At 45.8% G+C, this 22,488-nt stretch overlaps 1 protein-coding gene and 1 long non-coding RNA gene across 3 annotated transcripts in view; one reads left to right on the plus strand and one right to left on the minus strand.

Annotated features, from left to right (window-relative positions):
• Window positions 1-22,488, minus strand: part of Maml3 (mastermind like transcriptional coactivator 3) — a 434,164-nt gene that overhangs the window by 77,738 nt on the left and 333,938 nt on the right. The gene's annotated exons all lie outside the window — the stretch shown is intronic.
• Window positions 15,800-20,459, plus strand: LOC128105213 (uncharacterized). The gene is made up of 3 exons (XR_008216289.1): window positions 15,800-16,281; window positions 17,649-17,854; window positions 18,923-20,459. It is a non-coding gene; the product is annotated as an uncharacterized LOC128105213 (long non-coding RNA).

Consider the following 22,488-nt stretch of genomic DNA (forward strand, 5'->3'; position numbering starts at 1 on the left):
AGCGTCCCTGGACCTGCACCTGGCGGGCACGGCACGGTAAGACTGACGAATAAACAGCAGCGACGGCTGAGGCTCAGAAATGAGGTTTTCTAAAGCCAATTTACACATGACCCCAGGGCATGGACAAAAGCCTTGTAAGAGTGGACTCCCCCAAACCCCCTCTCAAGTGCTCTGGGCATGTGAGGCAATCCACTCTACTAATAAGATGCTCATTGAAAAAACATTAGGTCAGTTATTTAACTTCCATAAATCCAATTTTCTCATCTGTAAAATGGGTTGACACCTCACAGGATTGTCAGGGTACCTCACGGTGAGAGCATCAAAGTACCCAGCCTCCTAAGATGGCTCTATTTGAGATCATTTGTGGAGATGGCAGCCTTCAACTGGGCGTTACAGTTCAAAGTACGTAGGTTGTGTGAAACCTCAGTTTTAGAGTTTAATCTCAAAGTTAGCATCGTTTTACTTTGATTTATTTATTGGATAGAAGGTCTCACTAAGTAGTCTTGTCTGGCCTTGAACTCAGAGATATGCCTGTCTCTGCCTCCAGAGTGCTGGGATTAAAAACGTGCCACCTCTTATTGGTAGTTAGCATTATTGTAAAGGAATAAAAACCGTGGTAAGACAGAGTCACATCCATGTGGTGACATTTAAGGAACTAGAGTCCAGTCAGGTTGAAGTCCTGGTTCTCAGAGTGTCAGCCTCGTCATGCTACTGTGTGGGCCACTGAGCTGGGTATCTGAAGAGCCAGATGACAGGCCGTGGCGAAGATCACTTGACAGCTAATAACGCCACAGAGCACTGAACATATCAATTCAGGCCATGACACGAGGCAACTGACAAGTCTCTTCAACAAGCCAGGAGTACACACTGCAACAGGAAGCAGTCCGTGTGCCCCTCTGGCTCAAAGGAGATCTAATCCCAATGCTGCGCCCTTGTCTCACTGAGCAGAGCACATCGTGGGTTGGGATGTGAACACACAGAGACGGAGGGATCCAAGAGAACGCATATTACTGTTTGCGAATACAGACTCTGCATAGAAGGGTGAGCGTGATGGCTGGAACTTGCCGCTTAGATACCTCAGCAAGAGGAAAAGAAGAATACATGACTTAAATGTTCTCTTAAGCCCTTGACCCTATGAAAGACACTTCAGAGACGTAACATTTAAATGGAACAGGTGGATTTTAGGGATCCCCATACTCAAACCAATCATACCCAACAGTTTTGAGACAATGTAACTATACAGCAAGCACTTCCTGTAAATTTTAATAGCTGTGATAAAGGTACTGATAGTTAGAACTGTTAGGCAGACATACCATGAAGGTGGTGAAGCTACCTGAAGCCCCAAATCTGCTTGAAAACACCCAGATACTGACACAAAAAGGAGGGACTGATCGCAGAAGCATGGCACCATCTCTGTAACTGAATTTCCGTATCATATTTATGGGAGCTCAAAAAGAAAATCCACTTATTTTGAGCATTGGTCCTAAACATTTATTTAAAATGTTGAGCTGGATGAAATTGCTGTCTTTGTGAGTAAAACATGAGTTAGTGTTGACTATTTTAAAATGTTGAACTAGGAGCCGGGGTTGTAGTTCATTGGTAGAGCTAGTATGTATGAAATCTGTGAGTTCGGTTCCCCAACACCATAAAAACACAACAGACAAACAAACAAACAAACAAAAACCCCAAACCCTCAAAACTGAACTCAAGTTAACTCAAGGACCTTTGAGGTAAGTTTCCTTTCTGATATTCTATCCAAAATTATAGACAGCTAAACTTTGAATGAAGTTCAGTTTCCAGAGTAGCTGGGAGGACTCTCCAGAGAGGGGGCACAGGAAGCTAGACATGAAGTCATTGCCCTTCAGTTGCTGCCTCTGTTTCAACTCTGTTGTTAAACGCATTGGAAAGACAAAAGCCACCGAAAGGCCACAGCTGTTACCTGCCTCCGCCTCTGTGGTTGAACCCACGGATCACTGGCCACTATGCATGCTCCAATAGTCATTTACTTGGAAATTCTGTCATGTGAGTGTCAAATCATTCGTCATCGATGAGCCAAAAACAGTTCATGGTCAATCCAACAAAAGCCCGGATTTCCCCCAGTTCAGATGTGAGGAACCTCTAAGTTGACAGTCCACCAACTTCTCTATGTGTTTCCAGGCTGACTTCCAAAATGAAACCAAATCATCACACTTCTGTTTGGCACTGACCTTCAAAGTAAGGAAGCTGGCTAAGGGCTGCATAGATGCTCCCCCCATTCTTTCAGTGTTTGGAAACAGACTTAGAACCTAGGTACATGTTAGGTAAGCCTTTTCCCATTGAGCTACAGATCCAGTCCTTTAAATGCTTCGTTTATTATAATCCTGATCCTTCATGTGTGTTTGCTCATTCATGTATGTACGAGTGCTGTACATGCATAGTCATTATGGAGGTCAGGGGATAACTTGGGGTCTTTCCTTAGGTGCCGTGTGTGTGTGTGTGTGTGTGTGTGTGTGTGTGTATGTGTGTGCATGTTCCTGCATGCATGTGGAGGTCAGACAACCTTGGATCCTCGGGTTGTCAACGTTATAATTCTGACCCTTTACCAGGCTCATTTATGGCCTTTACTCATTAAATCTGTTAAACTCAAATATCTAATAAGTTTACTTTTCTTATCTGGGCAGGTTAAAAGCAGCTGGATCTCTGGGTCTCTAAGTAATTCGTGTAAGCAGTTAATGCAGTTTAGATTTAAGCATGAGTTTTAGAGATTCTATCTAGAACATTCTTCTGTGGCTAGCAGGAGCATTGCAATCCTGCTGTTGGTCCCAGTCCCCTGAGATCAAAGTCTTGAAGAACAGAGTGAAAAGCATGACCTGGCCTGTAATCCTTGAGCAGAACTTTGTGTGTGAAGGACTTTTTATAATGAAACCATCAACCTATAAAGCCAATCATTCCTATGAGTTTTAAATTCTATTTGTGTCGCTGTGGTTGGATCAACAGCTCTTGAAGTGATCCTTAAGGAAGTTTATCCCAACACTGTGAAGTAACTTCGTGCTACCAGCGGCCTGATGATCACGGTGACCACTCTGCTTTCAAAGTTGAAGCAACTGAACTCTGAAAGCAACTAGAGACATGTCCATCAAGTGTGCCCTGCGTGTGCATGAAGGAAAAAGAGACGTTTGAGAAGGAAACCCTCAAGTCCAAGGAAAGGAAGTAGCGACACTCTGTCTTCATTAGGTGCAACATTACCAGGTTCCTGTAAGGAAAACCGAAAAGCAAAATGTGAACCAGAAAGAGCATGAGGCAGGAGCCCGGCAAGGGATGGAAGGCCAGAAGGAGCTGGACAGTATCTTTACTGCATACTTCCTGTAGAAAGCAATGAGTCACTGGTGGTCAGAGGCAATCAGTTCCCTCCTACGTCCATCAAAAAGGACAAGGGGCAGCCACAGCTGATTCCAATTGTGGCCCTCCTTTATGACTATTTTTCCACAGGGAGGCCCCGAGGCAGCCTGTGATTCAACATTTAAACAGAAGCAGACACACTTCCATGCTGACCTGCATACGTTGTTTCAGGAAAACTCCGGAAAAGAAGAGGAAAAGGGAAACACGAGACCAAATATTTATGTCAGGAAGAAAAGTGCAAATCTTTACATGAAACAAAACGGGACTGCCAAGGGTTGTACTTATTCTATCATTCAAAAACGATGCATTATCAAATTCACGAGCCAGATTTTTTCATTTTAGTAAACAGCAGAACCTGGTTATTTTTTTTCCTTTAGACCTTCACAGTCCACCTTCTTCTTTTTTTTTAATGTTACATGTGCTTCCAACAGTGAATGCTCTTGAATGTTCCCATGTGTTCAGTGATGTCTGAACAGTAGGAACATGAAGGAAACCATTCCTTAGTGTAGATGTCCTAATGATTACCTGTCCCTTTTTAAGAAGGCAAAGAGGAAGGGGAGCCCCGGTGTGGTCTCAGCAGTCATGAACTGTATTCTAAAGACTTGGTTTTTTCCTTCTGTAAAGCCCTATGTATGGATGGGCACAGATGCCCGTGTGCTCAGTGAGTAACTTGACAGTGACAGATGAAACTGGAAATTGCATGGTTTCTGTCTTAAAGGTTTTACAAGGCTGTGGCCCAGCGCTAGAGCACTTACTTGCCTAGCACATGTGAGTCCCTAGATTGAATTCCCAGACGTCATTATTTTTGTTTTTAACAGAGCAGAGAGAGGTTTTTTACAGTAGAACAAGGGCGAGTGGGGTGGCCCGGAAGGTGAAGGCACTGGCTGACAAGCCCGACAACCTGAGTTCCAGTCTCCAGGATACACACAGTAGGAGGGAAGCAGCTCCCAAGAGTTGTGAGCTGTCCTCTGACAGCTCACCAGACCTATGCCACGGCACATGCTCTCTACTCCCCACCTATAACGAAATAAATGTAACCCAAAAACAAAAACAAAATGAGAAAGAGAGAGAGAGAGCGCGCGCGCGCGAGCAAGTCAGCAAGCCATTCCTTTTCAGGTGCCATGGACTTCCAGGACTTAACCATGCAGGAGTATTATGGTTTGGATCCTAACTACCACAGAGGCTAATGTGCTAACAACTCAGTTGCCGGCCTGTGGTATTACTGGGAGGTAAAGGAACCTTTAAGAGGCGGGGCCCAGGGAAAAGAAGTTCAGTTGTTGGAGGCACGCCCTCGAAGGGCTCAGGACTCTAGCCCCTCCTTTCTCTCTCCTTCTTCTGCTTCCTGATTGTTGGAACACCAGCAGATGTCTTGTGTCACGCACCCCCACCTGATGTGTGGCTTTGCCACAGACCCCAAACAACAGGGCTATGCAACCATGGGCCAAAACTCTGAACTCACAATCCCAAATAAACCATTCCGAACTGGAAGCTGTTTATCTTAGGTATCTTGTCACAGCGACTATAAAGCCAACTAACACCCAGGGCTCTTCTCCCTGGAAGGCTATGTGCGGGAGGCAAAACAGAGCCAGAAAGGTCTCTGGTTCACTTGTAACTGAAAGCTCAACCCATCTTTAATTTTTGAAAAGAATGGGAGATAATGACTCCAATATGGAAGACTAGTTTTTATAAATAGCCAGTTGCCCAGAGTGAGTCACAAGCTTGGAGCCCTGAGTTGTAAACAGCAGGGATCTCACTTGTTTTGCAAGCAGTAGCCCTGGTGAGCACAGGCAAGCTGGCAGATTGTTTCAGTGGCTGCAATGTTTTTGGTCCCTATTTGCAAAGTTGGAGGGAAGTCCCGGCAGAAAGAAAACATGGAAAGACATCCTGATGCTTATAACAAGATGTATCCTGGTGGGACAGGTACTTGGGGACCAGGTCTGGTACCAGTGGGCAGCAGATGTCTGGTTCCACTAACACAGATGAACCAGTTGTGAGAAAGACCACCCTTAGCACAGGGTTTCATCACCTCAAGACTCTTCCTCAGGTGATAATGAGTTGACAAACAGGGCTGCTAAGGAGCATTACCAAGTGACATGGAGGATACTCAGTTAAACCTGAACTTCAAAGCAATTTACATCCCCCACTTACACACATATCAAGAAAAGACTTGTTATTATTCATTTACCTGAGGTTCAAATTCAACTAGGCACCGATTTTTTTCTGTTGTCGGTATTTGTTTGTTTTCTGAACACACAACTTGACTCCCAAGACAAGGCTGTGAGGAAGGATGAGACACAAAAGCAGAAGGAGGGGAGAGCAGAGCAAAACACACAGGCTCAGAAACAACGGACTTTTGTCACCTCTAGTGGTTTGAACGAGGATGGTCTCCATAGGTTTATATTTCTGACTATTTGGTGCCCAGTTGGTGGAACTTTTTTGGAAGGAGTAGGAGGTGTGGCTTTGTTAGAGGAAGTATGTCACTGGGGGTGGGCTTTGAGGTTTCAAAAGCCCACACCATTCCCAGTTAGCTCTCACTGCCTTGTGGTTGGGTCTCAAGATGTGAGCTCTCAGCTACTGCTCCAGCACCATGCCTTCTTGCCTGTTGCCATGCTCCCTACCATGATAGTCATGGACTCTAACCCTCTGGAACCATAAGCCTCAAATAAACTCTTTCTTCGACAAGTTGCCTTGGTCATGGCGTTTTATCACAGCCATAGAAAAGTAACAAAGACACAACCCAATGCAAAGTCTTGATGTACGTCCCAGTAAAGATGGTAGAACTGAGAAAAGATTTCAGACTTGGATTAGCATCCAAGAGAGCCCCAAACTGAAGGGAGAAGAAACAAGGTGAGTGTGTGTCCACAGAGGCTCACCTGTCTGGTCATGTCAGAATTCCAGGTGCTTCCTACAAGGGAAGTGAGAAGTTTCAATAGGAGCAGACAGAAAAGGCACACATCCCAAGAAAGAGCTATCTCCATCCTCTCAGGCAGGTTGCCACAGGTCTGAGGGCTCCATACATGGATTCCTCAGATGCCCAGGAGACTGAGGCAAGAACAGGAGGGATGATGGACAGATGGACACTTTAGACTGCCCCCTTTAGAATGGGCCTGGGCATGTGTAGTAGTTTGAATGCCATTGGCTGCCATAATTTCATAGGGAGTGGCACTATTAGGAGGTGTGGCCTTGTTGGAGGAAGTTAGGGACAGGTTTTGAAGTCTCCTATGCTCAGGATACCTCACAGTGTCTCAGCTGACTTGTTGTCTGCAAGTCAAGACGTAGCCAGCACCAGGTCTGCCTGCATACCACCATGCTCTCTGCCATGAAGATACTGGACTGATCCTCTAAAATGGTAAGCCACCACTTCACTTAAATTGTTTCCTTATAAGAGTTGCAGTGTCACGGTGTCTTTTCACAGCAATGAAAACCCCAACTAAGACAGCGTGTGATACAGGTAGTTGTGGTCTGGTTGATTCGGATCACCAAAGATGTTCTTTGCCTACAGTATCTGAGTCCTGAGGCTCAGATCAGAACCACCGTAGGTGCCCCAAATCCCTCATCAGGTGAGTGGAGGAACTTCAACTACCCAGCATCACTGTATCAAAGATATATAGTACAAGAGGACTGCTGAAGATATCTTGTAACCGGTGACCTTTGGCATGGAGTAGGTTGCTTCTTAAATGGGCTACAACTTCAAAATTGAAGAGAAGATCCACTTTTTCATATGCATGCCCTGCTACAGTTGGGTAAGTGTCTGCCACCGGGGTCCCTTTCCATCTCTGTCTCTGCCTATCTTTACTGCACGGAGTTGCATTTGGTCCCTGCTTGCCTGTGTATAACTCCTCTAATTTTCTTTATTCTAAATATTAGAATAATACAATTTTAAGATGAAAGGACAAATGCCATTTCCAAAATCCAAACGGTGCAACTGTTTGTTGTGGGGACAGGGTTCCCTCAGTTCCATATCCCTGGGGTGGTGCGGTCCTGGAGATGAGGCTGCCTGGATGCTTCAGAGAGATAGACGAATGGACAGATCAGCAGCTGGTCCTGACAGCGCTGACGCTTACGCATGCGTCTTCAGCTGCTTCAGGCTGGAGATGGCTCCGTGGTTAAGAGCACTTGTTACTCTTACAGAGGACCTGGGTTTGGTTCCCAGAATCCACATGGTGGCTCACAACCATCCATAACTCCAGTTCCAGAGTATTCAACTCCTTTTTCTGCCCTCCAGGGATACCAGGCATGCAAAGGATGCAGACACACATATACGCAAAACGTTCAATACATAGAATATAAAATAAATAAATCTTAAAAGATTAAAAATGAGGACAATCATTTCTTCATAACAGGACTGCTGGGAGGACAAGAAAGATGAAATGTGTATTTATACATTGTTAGTGTTGTACGCATGCTTTAGAAAGTGAGCCACACTTCCAAAATTAGTTATTATTGTGTGTGCACGTGTGCATGTGTGTGTGTGTGTGTGTGTGTGTGTGTGTGTGTAGAATAACTCTGTGGAGTAGGTCCTCTCCCTCCACCCTCATGTGGGTTTTGGGGACTGTAATCAGGGCACTATGCTTGGGCAGGAAGCACCTTTACCCCCGAGCCAAATGTCTTGGACATTATTCTGTAACAAATAGTGTTGGGCACATGGATGCTACGGTGTTGAGAATTGGTAGAACTTCCTGTTTTAAATGTTCTCATCTTAATTTTGTGTTCTGAGCTGCTTCATGATACAAGCTAATGGAGTCCTTATATTTTCTTTCTATATTTTGGCATACACACACACACACACACACACACACACACACACACACACACACATAAATTACGGGGTACCCTATGATGTTTCTATGCCTGTATTCACTGGACCAACTTTAAATGCCGAGTGTTTCTGGATATAATTTAGTACTTATCTTGCAAGTGTGAGAAGTTGAGTTCAATTCTCCAGAACACAGGGTTTTTGGTTTTTTGTTTTTAAAAAGCAGGGTCAATGCTGAGAGACAAAAGTGTTCTTTGGGATTTTCTGGCCAGTCAAGTTAGCTTAACGGGCAAATTCCAAGCCAGGGAGAGACCCGGTCTCAAAAAATGATGTGCCTGAGGAGTAACAGCTGAGGCGTCCTCCAGTTTTCACACACTTGTGTGTACCCACTCCTACGTGTGCGTCTGCATGCACACGAACGCACAGCACACAATACAGACAAGCAAGCAAATAAGACCAGTCAGAGCTTGCCATGGTCCTTTGTAGACCGATTACCAAGTTGCAGCGGGGTGGACTTCATAGTGTAAGACCAAACCAAACCAGTCCCCCTGTTTTGAAGTTGGAAGAGTTAATGTTCCCAGGCGTAGTGCCATGAGGAAGATTTTGTCAGCAGATGTTGGGGAGATGGAGGACTTAATGACCGCGCTTGCTATCCAAACAGTGGAGAGGGCTAATTAGCACGGGGAGGCTGGCTCTGGTGGAGGGCGTGACACTGGTGGACACGGGTGAAAATTACTAACGCTGCCACCTGACTCCGCTCTGTCTTCCTTACCGTCATTCGCCCAGAGCTACGGTGAAAACAGCTAGTACCACCCAGCACTGCTCAGTCTACACGGTAACCAGTATGTATGCGCGCACATCCTCCCAGTATAGCCCAGGTGGAGCCCCACGGGATAGCTCTTATTGCTGCAAAGGATCTTTATAGAAGAGGAGACAACGTGCCAGGGGAGGGGAGGCTCTACACGGTGGTGAGTGCAGAGCAAAAGCTACCCTAGCCGGGCGGTGGTGGCGCATGCCTTTAATCCCAGCACTCGGGAGGCAGAGGCAGGCGGATCTCTGTGAGTTCGAGGCCAGCCTGGGCTACAAAGTGAGTTCCAGGAAAGGCACAAAGCTACACAGAGAAACCCTGTCTTGAAAAAACCAAAAAAAAAAAAAGCTACCCTAGGGACCTGGCTCCAAATGCACACATGGGTGTCTCCACTCCAGGCCCATGGGATGCAGCATGCGGGCCTCTGATGCAGTCTTCACAGGGAGTGTACACAGAAAGGTATTACAGAGAAAGTCAGGGTGAGCTTTCTACCATGGAATCCCCCCAAGAGACTGTGTCAAATGTCTCCCTAACAGTTGGGGCTTGGTTTCCTCATTTGATGAGCAAGAAGGGGTTGGGTTGCTCAGTCATTCTCAAATCTCGTTAGAGTCTTAGGACATTTGGTAACTGAATTGCTACAGTTTGGATCTGGAACGTTTTCCAAAGGCCCAAGGTTGAAGATTTGGACCCTGGCTTTGTGCTACCGGTAGGTGGAGGAAACTTTCAGTGGTGGATCTAATGAGAGGTGTGAGGTACCTAAGAGAGGGTGTCCAGAAAGGCACTGTGGGGTCCAGGCCTCTTCTCTCCCCTTCCACTTCCTAACCAAGACACAGTGACTTTTCTTAGAAAAAAAATTTATTTTTATGTATGTATGTATGTGCACATGTGCACATGTGTGGTCATGGGTGTGTACCTGTGGAAGCCAGGAGACAGCAACTCTCTGGAGCTCACAACAGGTGGTTGTGAGCTGCATGATGTGGGTCTGGGAGTCAAACTCCAGTCCTCTGTAAGAGCAGCAAATCCTCTTCACCCCTGCACTACCTTTCCAGCCCCAACATGAATGATTTTCTCCACCGTTTCCACTGTGAGGTGTCTCCCTCCACAGGCCCCAAGCATTAGGGTTAACTTATCAGGGACAGAAGCCTCTGAAACTGAGCCAAAGCGAAACTTCGCTCTTTAAAGTTGATTATCTCAGGTGTTTCTTATACTGATAGAAAGCTGACTGACATATACGTGAAAATTTTCTGCTCAGACAAAAGCACATATATAAACTATAAAGTCACAGCGACCTTACTAACAATACCAGGGGATTCGAGGATCCCAGAGAGAAGAGATGTTTCAGACTAGTTGATTTTTAAGGTCTGTTTCCAGTCTAAATTTCTGTAATTCACCCCTTCCTCCCTTTCCGGGACCCCCTTCCTGCTTGTTAAGCCACAAGGTCTCATTGTGTTGCCCATGCTGGCCCTGAATCTGGTCTCTGAGTAGCTGGGACTACAGGCTCATGCCACCAGGCCTGGCTAGACATCTTTTCGACAACCATGTTAACCTATACCTGCTGATACTCTCATGTGTAGGTACAGATTTAAGGATAGCAGGAAGGCATTCACCTTTTTTTTTTTTTTTAAAAAGCAGATATATGTATGTTTTAGGAAACCAAAAGAAGAGACTCATTTAGCTAAGCCTGGAGGGTTGACTTCGGAGAGAAGTGTGACTTCAGAAGCAGAGAATAATGGAGAAAAATGCAGCTAAAACATTACTACAATGACAAATAACAATTTGATTAGAAATGAGTTTGTTACAGGTTAAAAGGTCATTTATTTCCACTCACCGACGAAGTGGGAGATGGCTAAGGAAAGTCACTATCAGAATAATAGTTGGGCATTTCTTGTCTGAAGAATAATACCTTAAAATGAGTTAATTTAATCCAATTAGTTTTCAGATGAAATTATTTAATTACTAATGACTCCTGCCTTGTCAGGTTCTGTTGGGTTTTCACAGTCTAACCCCAATTTAGCTAATCAGGACCCTCCTTTTAAAAATGTCACTTTGCAATGATTTCAGAAACAGAAATAATTAAATTCTTGCTTTACCCAAGAATAACCTTAGTAAGAAATGAACAGGAATTGTGTGAAGAAAAGGAAAGAGGCAGAAAAAGACGAGCAGATGGAGGTAGAGTTCAATTCTGAGTGGAAAGACACTGCTACAGCACAGAAGTCATTTACCCTAAATTATTCTGTATATTTATTGTAACTCAAACCAAAATCCCAGATTTTTTTTTTTTTTTTTTTTTTTTTTGAGACAGCGTTCCTCTCCATAGCCTTGGCTGTCCTAGAACTCACTACGTAGACCTGGTTTGCTTCAAACTCGCAGAGAGCTGCCTGCCTCTGCCTCCTGAGTTCTGGGACCCCAAAGGGATTTAATAAAATGGTTTTTTTCTTATAGTTATTTTAGAAATATCGACTGGAGGAAGAGCTAAGGGAGCCACAGAGGAGTGAGGTGAAGCACTGAAATCTGCCTACAAGCAAGAAGAATGGAAAGTTGTGCAGGTGGAGGAAGAATTGCTAGACCAGAGAGAGAGAGAGAGAGAGAGAGAGAGAGAGAGAGAGAGAGAGAGAGTGAGAGAGCGAGAGAGGGGGGGGGGAACAGCAGCACAGAAAGTGTCTTCAGAGCTATTACCTGCTGGGAAATACGAGGGAAGGAGGGTCACCAGCAGTGGAACTAGCTGCCATATGTGTGTGCATGAACACATGTTCACGGATGTAAAGCCAGAGGACAACTTTCGGAGTCAGCTCTGCAGTTCCGTCATGTGGTGCTGGGAACTGAACTCAGTTTGTCTGGCCTGACAGCAAGCTCCTTTACCCGCTGAGCCATCTACAGACATTTTTAGAAATTACATAATTACTGTAAAAATTAACTCCCCTAAACATTTAGAAAGCCAATATTTAAATATTTTGGTAGAGAAGAAGTCTTTCTAAGCATTAAATATTTTGAAATTAAAAATGAAGAAGACGATGACTTAAAAACTGACTATTAAAAACTTAAAATTAAGGAACAGATTAAATGCTAAACCCTTGACAAAGCATATACATTTGTGGTGCACAGGGTTTTAAGAATCTAGTGTAAAAACCAGACGGCAGTTATGACAAGAAGACAATTCATTAATGAACAATTATACATTGACTATAATTCTTTTTGTTTGTTTTGAGACACAGTTGTACTAAATAACTCAGGGTGAACTTGAACTCAGGCTCCTCTTGCCTCTGCTTCCTGAGTTCTGGGATTATAACCATGTGCTACAAGGATCTACTTACTCAAAATTCTTAATGGCTGTCCAATCTTCCTAACGATCCCATAAATATGAATCAAAATTTCAAAAGGTTGTGTGGGAGTGTAGCTGACCGGAAGTACTTAATTAGCATGCGGGAGGCCCTGGGTTTAGTCCCCACCACTGCAAAAACAAAGAAAGGAAGGAAGGAAGGAAGGAGGGAGGGAGGAAGGAAGGAAGGAAGGAAGGAAGGAAGGAGTACTTATTCTGTGTTATGTTCTAATTTAAAAAGAAATCATAGCTCTAAAAATCAAACAGAGGTATGGTGGTCAACATTTAGGTGGTGTGACTTGGTTACTTTTCTGTGGCTGAGCCACTATATCCTGCCAAAAACAACTTCCAGGAGAAAGGGCTTATGGCTCACAGTCCCTGAGGGCCACTGTCAGCCACAGAGAGGGAAGCAGGCCTAAGGAGCAGGAACCCGAAGGGTCACATGGCACAGGCAGTCAGGACGCAGAGAACAAACAGGCCTGGCTAGGAAGCGCCCATCTGTGACACCATTACGTCCTTCCTCCAGACAGGCTTCACCTTCCAAACAGTACCACCAGCTGGGGACCAGCCATCCAAACACCAAGCCTGTGGGTGACACTTCACACACAGGCCACCACAGAGGCTAGAAGCCAGTTACACAACACACATGACCAAAATATTTTCCAATAGTTTCCAACCTAGAACATTTCTCTTCTAAGACTCTACACAATACAAATAATCAGAAATTCCACTGAAAATTGATCTAGAAGGATGTCCGTAAACAAAAAAAAGTAAACAATAAAATGTTCAACAAGGAGGGACAGATTAAATTTTAAATTATTGATGGAATAACCACACCGAGGGAAATTATGTGGACATTAAAAATCATGTTTTATAAATAATGTTTAATGACGAGGGAAAAAAAATCTCCGTAAGTGGGAGACCAGAGATACAAATGACATGCTGTATGATTTAATGCTACGAAACCCAGGACTTCACAGTTAGTCTTACACGCCCAAAATGAACTGGAGTAAATCCTCTCCAAATGTATCTGAGGAAAGGTATGATCATGTGTGGTCCTAAAAACATGCATATATATTTTTAGCTTCCTAAAATGCACACTTTCAGGGTTGGAAGGGACAAGCGACCTTAGCTGACCCATCACTGGCTTCCATTCTTGGTTCTGTTAACCTATTTGCCTCATGGCCTTAAACCAATCGCTTATTTCTTTAAGTTTTGATTTCTTCAGCCTAAAACTAGCAACCGACAAGACAATGCTTTGAAAACTACAAATCTGCATGTAACTGTAAGTTGTTATTATTGCTGTTGTTGCTGTTAGGTTTTCGGAGTCCAGGGAATGTACCTCAGTCCATAGAGTGCTTACTTAATATTCACGAAGCCCCAGATTCAATCTTCAACACTGAACAAATTGAGTATGGTGGCATAGACACGTCATCCCATCAGTGGGGAGGTAGAGGCAGGAGGAGGAAAATTCCAAAATCCTCCTCAACTACATAAGACGCTCAAGGCCAACCTGGGCTACATGAGACAATGTCTCAAAGGTACATACAACATATACAGAGGGGGAGGATTTTATTTTGGTGTGGAACTGTTTAGGACTCCAAACCTAAATGGATCTTGCAGATTTAAGTAAAAATGTATTAGTGCATTTCTGAGAAATCCCAGCCTGAACGCCTTGAAGTTCATGTACTTGATTCATCACACAGGAACCATCTTTGTTATTGATCGCCATGGGACACGCCCATGCTGGTCTTCAACCAATGGCTACACGGCTTCACAGCCAAGAGAGGAATGGTAAGTAACGTCTAGGTGAGGCTGACAAGAGAAAGCTTTGGCCAAGAATGGATGTCCTGGCTGACAGGACACAGACATGACACCTGAAAAGAGCATACATGTGCCCTCAAACATGCTGCTCCTCGGAGGCAGGAGTAACTTGTGGTAGAACAGATCTACCTTTACACATAGGGCGTTTCAGGGAGGACGATATCTTTGTCAACAGTACCCTGCAAAAGCTGGAGATCATTGGCCAAGAAACTTAAGAGGTTGACTTTGTGATTAGCTCGACAACGGTGAACGGGCTCTGGGAACTTGGGCACGCGGCATGTAAGTAATGACGGTGTACACTACTTGGAGGCATCTTCTTATCAAACAAAAGAAATGACCTAGCTCATCAAGTCCCATGTTCAATGGTGGCACTGAGTCATAGCCAGAGCTGTTCTATAACCAGGACTGAGGGGTACAGTGGGCTTCCAGCTCTCCTTGCTCTCCCATTTCTCCTCTCTAGCCATGGGCATCTGGGGGCTAGTTATAATGTAGTTCATGGAGAAGACCCAGACATTCATTTGTCAGAGAGGCTGGGCAATGACCCCCACATTCTCAGTTATGTATCTAACAAAATGACGAACTGTGTTCAAACTCTGTTATCCATCATGCATCCATCATTCATCCATCCATCCATCCATTCATCCATCCACTCACTTTTCAAATAATTGTGTGTGTCTAAAAGAGCCCCTCCCCCATGTCTCTGGTGACCTCACTTCTTTCAGAGAACATGCATCAATGTGTAAGTGAAGGGCGCACGTCACAGGCCCGTGGCCAACACTGCAGGTCCCATACCATGCCTGAGCCCCAAGATTTTATTATCATCCTCTTTATTGGCCACAGAGGGGAAAGGGTATTAGAGCTTTGTGGCTTTTGAGAGTTTGTTCCTTAGTGAACTGCCAAGCCTCGGCAGCAGCTCCCAGATCACAGGAAGGGGGATTGTTTTATGACCACGCTACAGTTTTCATCAGAAAAAGCGCGCGAGAGAAGCAGGTGGCATGGAATACACAGTGACGGATGAGCCTGACGAAGCTGAGTGGCGGTCATCCCCCTTTTTACCGGTGTGTTCTCTCCTCCCACTCTCTCTGTCAACTCTTCCAATAGCCCCTCCCAAACCAGACTCCAGAAGCATCTAAACTGGCTTAACCTCAAAAAAAAAAAAAAAAAGGAAACATCAAGCTGTTTATTATATTCTCTATCATGCTTTCAAAAATATGGCTCTCGGAGCCTATCTCAGTGTGAGCAGTCTCTCTCTGTGAGCTCTGGGGGGGGGAGCATGCGTGTGTGTGTGTGTGTGTGTGTGTGTGTGTGTGTGTGTGTGTGTGACAGAGAGAGAGAGAGAGAGAGAGAGAGAGAGACAGAGAGAGGAGCATGCGTGTGTGTGTGTGTGTGTGTGTGTGTGTGTGACAGAGAGAGAGAGAGAGAGAGAGAGAGAGAGAGAGAGAGAGAGAGAGAGAAAGAGAGGAGCATGCATGTGTGCGTGCGTGTGTGTGTGTGTGCGCGCGTGTGTGTGTGTGTGTGTGTGTGTGTGTGTGAGAGAGAGAGAGAGAGAGAGAGAGAGAGAGGAGCATGCGTGTGTGTGTGTGTGTGTGTGTGTGTGTGTATGTGTGTGTGTGTGACAGAGAGAGAGAGAGAGAGAGAGAGAGAGAGAGAGAGAGAAAGGAGGGAGGGAGGGAGGGAGCCCATGAATGGCAGCCTGTGACTCCCTCCTCTGCTTTGCAGAGCTGAGTGGCTCTCCTCTCTCAGAGCAATTACTACAAATGATTTATGTGGCCAGTCAAGAGGGCCTGCCAGCGCTCTTATTTCATCTCCAGAAAAAGGAACTCTGCTGGAATGTTATCAGGGAGCTTGGGATTCAACTGACAGCTGCCTTTTGTTTTCCCGTGAAGGCGCTTCTCCTCTGGACTGTGGCGCCCCTGCTCTTTCCGCACAGACAGCCAGAATTCTAGACTGCAGAGCCCGGCTAGGGAAGAGCCACAGGAAGGGAACCACTGTCCATGAGGAGGAGAGGTCTCCTTCTCCCCTTCGTATTTATCTCCAGAGGACATGTACTGCAGTCCCATTTCAGACGCGGCCGGTTCTGCCGGCTGGAAGACTGGTTCCTTACTGCTCTGTGCACACGCGAGCAGGGCACCACATCCTGACCCCGTTACCAAGCTCATCTTTGCTGTGCCAGGGGAACAAAGGCTCCTTGCAATATAGGTCAGTGAAATGTGACCCTGGCTCTCAGTCTCTGCCAGACTGGCACATGTCAGGTCACAGGGAATGAACGCCAGTGTGTGTGTGTGTGTGTGTGTGTGTGTGTGTGTGTGTGAGAAACTGGGCAGGAAGCAAAGACACCAGGTCAGGGCAGGCAGGAAAGAGCTATGGACACAAACCACAGAAACTACATGTGCTCTCACCTACAGACATCCCAGCTCTAACAGACTGTGGGGCTACTCCCAAGGCCCGGGCCACAGGCTGGGCTAGCTACAACCCTCCTTACCAACCTGGCTTGCTGTATGATGGGAACAAGGAGCTGGCCAGCCCTGAGGCTGATTAAAGAAATGCATTTATTTTGTATTTATGTGCAAGTGTGCACACACATACACTCACACATATATATACACACATGGATACACACAAGTGCATGCACATGCATACACACATACACACAGATGCAAACACACTATACACATACATGGATATGCACACACATGCATACACATACAGATGCATACATACACACACTATACACATACCTGGACACACACATACATGGACACCACACACATACATACACATACTATACACACACTATACACACATATGGACACACACATGCATACACAGATGAATACACACACACTATACACATACATGGGCACACACAGATGCATACATACACATGTACATGCATACACACACAGATGTATACACACACTATACACACACATGCACATGCATACACACACATATACACACACCCCTCCTGATGTTTGGATAACTGCATCACAATATTCTGTAGATAAATAATAGAAAATACAAATTAAAGAAACTCCCAAGGGAACAGAGAAGTATGTGAAAAGAGATTGGCAGGTGGGGTGAAAATGAGGAAGGATTATAATAAAATACATGGCCTGTAAAAATCATCATTATGGTTTTGTATTTTCTGTCCTAGCCAGAGACTTTTTGGCTTCTGATTTCCAACTTTTGTTCTCAACTAATACCTTGCCAAGAGGCGTTGAGTAACACCCAACACGAGATTAATTTTTATCCAGTCTCATATAACTATTTAGCTCTCCACAGCATGTGCAGATGGGCTGCTGTGTTCACAGGTCAAACTGGAGAGGGGCATTGCAGGGTTTGGGGGATCTCTGATCTCAGGAGGGAATTCATTGATAGAGGTACATGTTAGGTTAGGGACGCTGCTACACGTTTCCCCTTTATTTCTCAGTGCAGCTCTAGGAAGTATTTCCAGCCTCACTTTACAGCTGTTTCAGATGCCAAGTGAGATTAAATAACTCATTGCCTAGTTTGACACAGACCAGTAGCTGCCCAGCTAATATTCCTTTCCTTTTCTTCCTTAGAATTGTGATGGTGTTTGAGGCAGGATTCCCAGCCTCCTTTGCAGCTGGTGATCTAACGGAGTTCCGGCTGAAAAGATGCCTGCAGAAGTTGGGAACTCATGATTGGCCCGCTTCTTCTCCTGTGGCTTTCTAACTTCTCTAGTCTACAGAACAGATAAGGTCGGTCGTGAAAATATATGGGTGAAGTAACAACCACGATGCTAAAGGTAATGGGAGACACATGTACACTTTGGATGGGTTATAGTCCCCTTCATGGGCCCCTCGCTAGCTTCTGACGACATGAGGAAAAGGAGATATGTTTATATCATGCTACTGTCATCAGCTGCTCCTGACACAGAGAACTTGTAATCAGAACTGATGGCCTGCAAAGGAGCTAGAGCTAGAACCTAACTCTTCCTGCACAAGGACCTCCATCATCCTCTGATACCACTCTAGAGGAGTGTGCACACGGGACAAGCGTAGTGAGTCCTCTTCATCTAATTGCAGTTATCCGGCTTACACTTCCATATCATTATTCATCATCAAAGGAGGTCAGTACAGGAACTCACGCAGGGCAGGAACCTGGAGGCAGGAGCTGATGCAGAGGCCATGGAGGGGTGCTGCTTACTGGCTTGCTCCCCATGGCTTGCTCAGTTTGCTTTCTTATAGGGATGGCCCCACCCACAATAGGCTGGGTCCCCCTCCATCAATCATTAATTTAAAAAAATTCCCTACAGCTTGTTTACAGCCCAGTTTTATGGAGGCAATTTCTTAATTGAGGCTCCCTCCTCTCAGCTGACTCTAGCTTGTGTCAAGTTGACATAAAACTATCCAGCACATGTTAAGAACCTTAAAAAAAAATTCCAGGAATCAGAGCCCCTGGGTACCAGTATCTCTATGATTACCCATGAAGCTTACCCACAGGAGGGTCAGCTGACCTAAGCACCATGCCTCTGGCGAGTCTCTGAGATATTTCTTGGAAGGATAACCAGAGGGAGAAGCATCTTCCAGATAGAAAAAGCTGAGGAGAACAGTGCCTCTTTGCTTGCCTGCCTTTACTTCCTGCTGTGGAGCACATCCTCTCTCTTGCTGCCCTCAGTGTGGGCTGACGACCATGGCTCTCCAGGAATCCTCCAGACTTCTAGGGCCAGAGTGGAACTGCTGAGGCAAAAGCCTGGTTGACTGAGCAGCTACTGTGTTCATAACCTCTTTAGTGTGCAGACAGTCATGACTGGACTACCCAGCCTGCGTCATGGAAGCCAACCTAATAAATTCCCTTTGTATTATCTATACAGGCTATCAGTTCTGCTCTTCTAGAGAATGCCGAATAACCCAGGTCCTATCCCCCAAGACTTCTCCTCACTGTACACACTCCAAGATCTGAAACACGTCTAGTTGCCAGCATTTCAGATGAGAGATACTCAAACCTATATTTGTCCTCCATCCTGGAAACATCTGTGGTTTACATTGTGAAGAAAGAGAGAACTTTGGCACAGGGGGAAGTGGGTGTTTGCCTTGGAAGTGTCAATCAAGCGGAAATCTGCAACTCGGTGGTGAGATGGTCTCATCCTATGCCCAATCATCCTCCCACCTGGCGGCGGCACACTGGCAGACGGCCTCACTGCTTCTAGACTGGAGTCTGGTATCTCCTTTGGGAAATTAGCCCGACTATGAGAATGACAAATAGAGCCCGTATTCCCCAAGGCTTCGAGGCTAAGGATCGCAACTTGAGAGTTCTTATATATAAACGCCAGCCTCCTAGTTAGGGCATTAATCTCTTACGAATGTAGAGGCAAGGATCACCACACATTTGAGAAAAACGTCGAACAGAAAAAGCCAGCATCCAATTAACAGATGGAAAAGAGGAGATAAAGGCAATGAAACAATAATTTTTAAGTTATTAACATAGTCTCAAATAAGCAAAATAAGCACCAGGATTGTGTATGTGTGAGGTGTACACATGGGTGGTCAATATTGATGTCTTCATTTTTCACCATGTTTTTAAAATTTTTCAAAATTTATTTTATGGTATGTGTGTGTGTGTGTGTGTATGTGTGTGTGTGTGTGTGTGTGTGTGTGTACCATAGAGCTCATGTGGCCTCCTAGTCCTATAGGGGAGCATTTTTGCAGTTCCTAGTCCCCAGAATCCACTGGCTCTGCACCTCTGGTGACTCACTTCACTCCATATTGCATCTGTCTAGAGGTGTGTGTGTGTGTGTGCTGTGATGTGTATTGTATATATGTGGTGTGTATGTGTGGTATATTTATGTGTGGTGTGTATGTGAGAGAGGTATGTGTGGTATGTGTGTATATGTTTGAGGTATGGTATATGTGTGTGTGTGTGAGAGAGAGAAGTGTGTATGGTATATATACGTGTATGTTTGTGGTATGGTATGTGCATATGTGGTGTATGTGTGGTATGTGGTACGTGTGTGTATGGTATAACAGTGTGTCTGTGTGTATATGGTATAGTAGTGCATGCATGTATGTGTGTGTGTGTGTGTGTGTGTGTGTGTGTGTGTGTGTGTATGTGTGTGTGTGTGGTGTGAACCACGCTACTCTTGTGAAGGCTAGGGGACAACTTTTAGGAGTTGGTTCTCACCTTTTGTTACCTTGCCGCCTACCACCTTGTCTTGGGAGTACTGGCCTCCAGTTGTGCTGCAGCATCTGGCTTGTTATATGGGGCCAGGGCTTCAGTCTGGATCAGCAGGCTTGTGTGGACAGTGCTTTTACCTGCCGAGTCACCTCTCTTGCCGTCTACCCTAGATTTGGAAACAGGGGCTCTCATTGAACTTGGAGGTTGCTGATTTGGCTAGACTGGCTGGGCAAGCCTCAGCCATCCTCCTGCCTCTGTCTCCGAGTGCTGGGATTACAGGTGCACACTGCCATAAGTCAGCCATCCTCCTGCCTCTGTCTCCTAGCACTGGGATTACAGGTGCACACTGCCATAAGTCAGCCATCCTCCTGCCTCTGTCTCTGAGGGCTGGGATTACAGGTGCACACACAGGTCCCTGTGCTTTCACAGAAAGTGCCTCACCTGCTGAGCCGGACCCCCAGCCCCAGAACGGGGTGTTACATAAATAAACATTTGGAAAATTAAAACAAACCAGGCATGGTGATACAGAACTGTAATTCCAAGACTTGGGAAGCTGAGGCAGGAGGATTTTGAGTTTAAGGCCAGCTTGGGCTATAGAGCAAGACTCTGGGAAAAAAGAAAAGGAGAAGCAGAAACACATTTCATAGATTTAAACTATGACAGAGGAAATGTTAATCTAAGAAGGAAAGAACCCTTAGAAAAGGTGAAACAGAATTCAAAGAGGAGCCAAATAGAGAGAAACGGATGACACACGGTGACCCATCTTGACACGCGACACCAGAGTGGCAGGAGTTCCACACTGCCCAAAGAGCAGAACGAAGGAAGAACTGAGGTCCTGCGAGGAAACGTTCCAGGACCAAAGATGGGAACTTCCAGTCCCTGAACAATGAATGCAAAAATTACCACAGCGAGGCACATCACCATCGAATTCCAAAACATCAAGAGCAACGCAGAGATCCTGGAAGCTTCCCGAAGTGGTGTGAATGGGGGGGGGGGGGGTCGGGTCAGCTTTCTGACAGGGACTGAGGAGGTCAGGTGAAGCACGGACAGCTCCAAACTTCCTTGTTAAAGGTGTCTGCAGCCTGGCATCCTGCACCCAGTCAGACATGAGAGCTCAGTGTGAATCTATTTCTCTACATGCAAGACCTCAAAAAAGCCCATCTCTCCTCCCTCCTCAGGGTTAGCTCACAGAACCTCTAGCTGTTACCTCTCTCTGTAACGAACGCTCCCTGCCTCTCTTTCTTGGACAGCGTTGGTAAGATCTGCCATGGCTGTGCAGCCTTGCTGTCCTCCTTACAGATGGAGGATGCCCTCACGGTCCTGCCTAGTGCACCCTCCTTAAAGATGGAGGATGCCCTCACGGTCCTGCCTAGTGCACCCTCCTTACAGATGGAGGATGCCCTCACGGTCCTGCCTAGTGCACCCTCCTTAAAGATGGAGGATGCCCTCACGGTCCTGCCTAGTGCACCCTCCTTACAGATGGAGGATGCCCTCACGGTCCTGCCTAGTGCACCCTCCTTAAAGATGGAGGATGCCCTCACGGTCCTGCCTAGTGCACCCTCCTTAAAGATGGAGGATGCACTCACGGTCCTGCCTAGTGCACCCTCCTTAAAGATGGAGGATGCACTCACGGTCCTGCCTAGTGCCGGCTTTCATGACTCCTGGCACAAAGGCGAGGTCACATGGTGTGCCCCGGAACCTTCTAAGACAGAAAAATGCCATTTATTATTAGAATCTGAAGGGAACTGTGGGATCCAGAGGCCCCCAATCTCCCTCTAGCAGTCCCCATGGCTGCTTATGGCCATGGTTCTATGTCTCCCCTAATATTCTGAGAATTGAAGGGTCTCTCTCCCTTCAAGACTCCATTCGCCTGGTGGTAGTGGTGCATGCCTTTAATCCCAGCTCTGGGAGGCAGAGGCAGGAGGATCTCTGAGTATGAGGCCAGCCTGGGCTACAGAGTAAGTTCTAGGACAGCCAGGGCTACACAGAGAAACCCTGTCTCAAAAAAATAAAAAAGCCAGGTGGTGGTGGCATACGCCTTTAATCCTTGCACTTGGGAGGCAGAGGCAGGCGGATGGATCCCTATGAGTTCGAGGCCAGCCTGGTCTACAGAATGAGTGGCTGTCCTGTCTTGAAAAACAACAACAACAACAACAACAACAACAACAAGACCCCATTGCACTGTCTATAGTGCATCTCTCTCTCTCTCTCTCTCTCTCTCTCTCTCTCTCTCTCTCTCTCTCTCTCTCTGTCTCTGTCTCTCTC

Source organism: Peromyscus californicus, unplaced genomic scaffold (assembly GCF_007827085.1).
Source record: "Peromyscus californicus insignis strain IS unplaced genomic scaffold, ASM782708v3 Scaffold_9__1_contigs__length_137607984, whole genome shotgun sequence".
In the NCBI taxonomy this organism is placed as follows: Eukaryota; Metazoa; Chordata; class Mammalia; order Rodentia; family Cricetidae; genus Peromyscus; species Peromyscus californicus.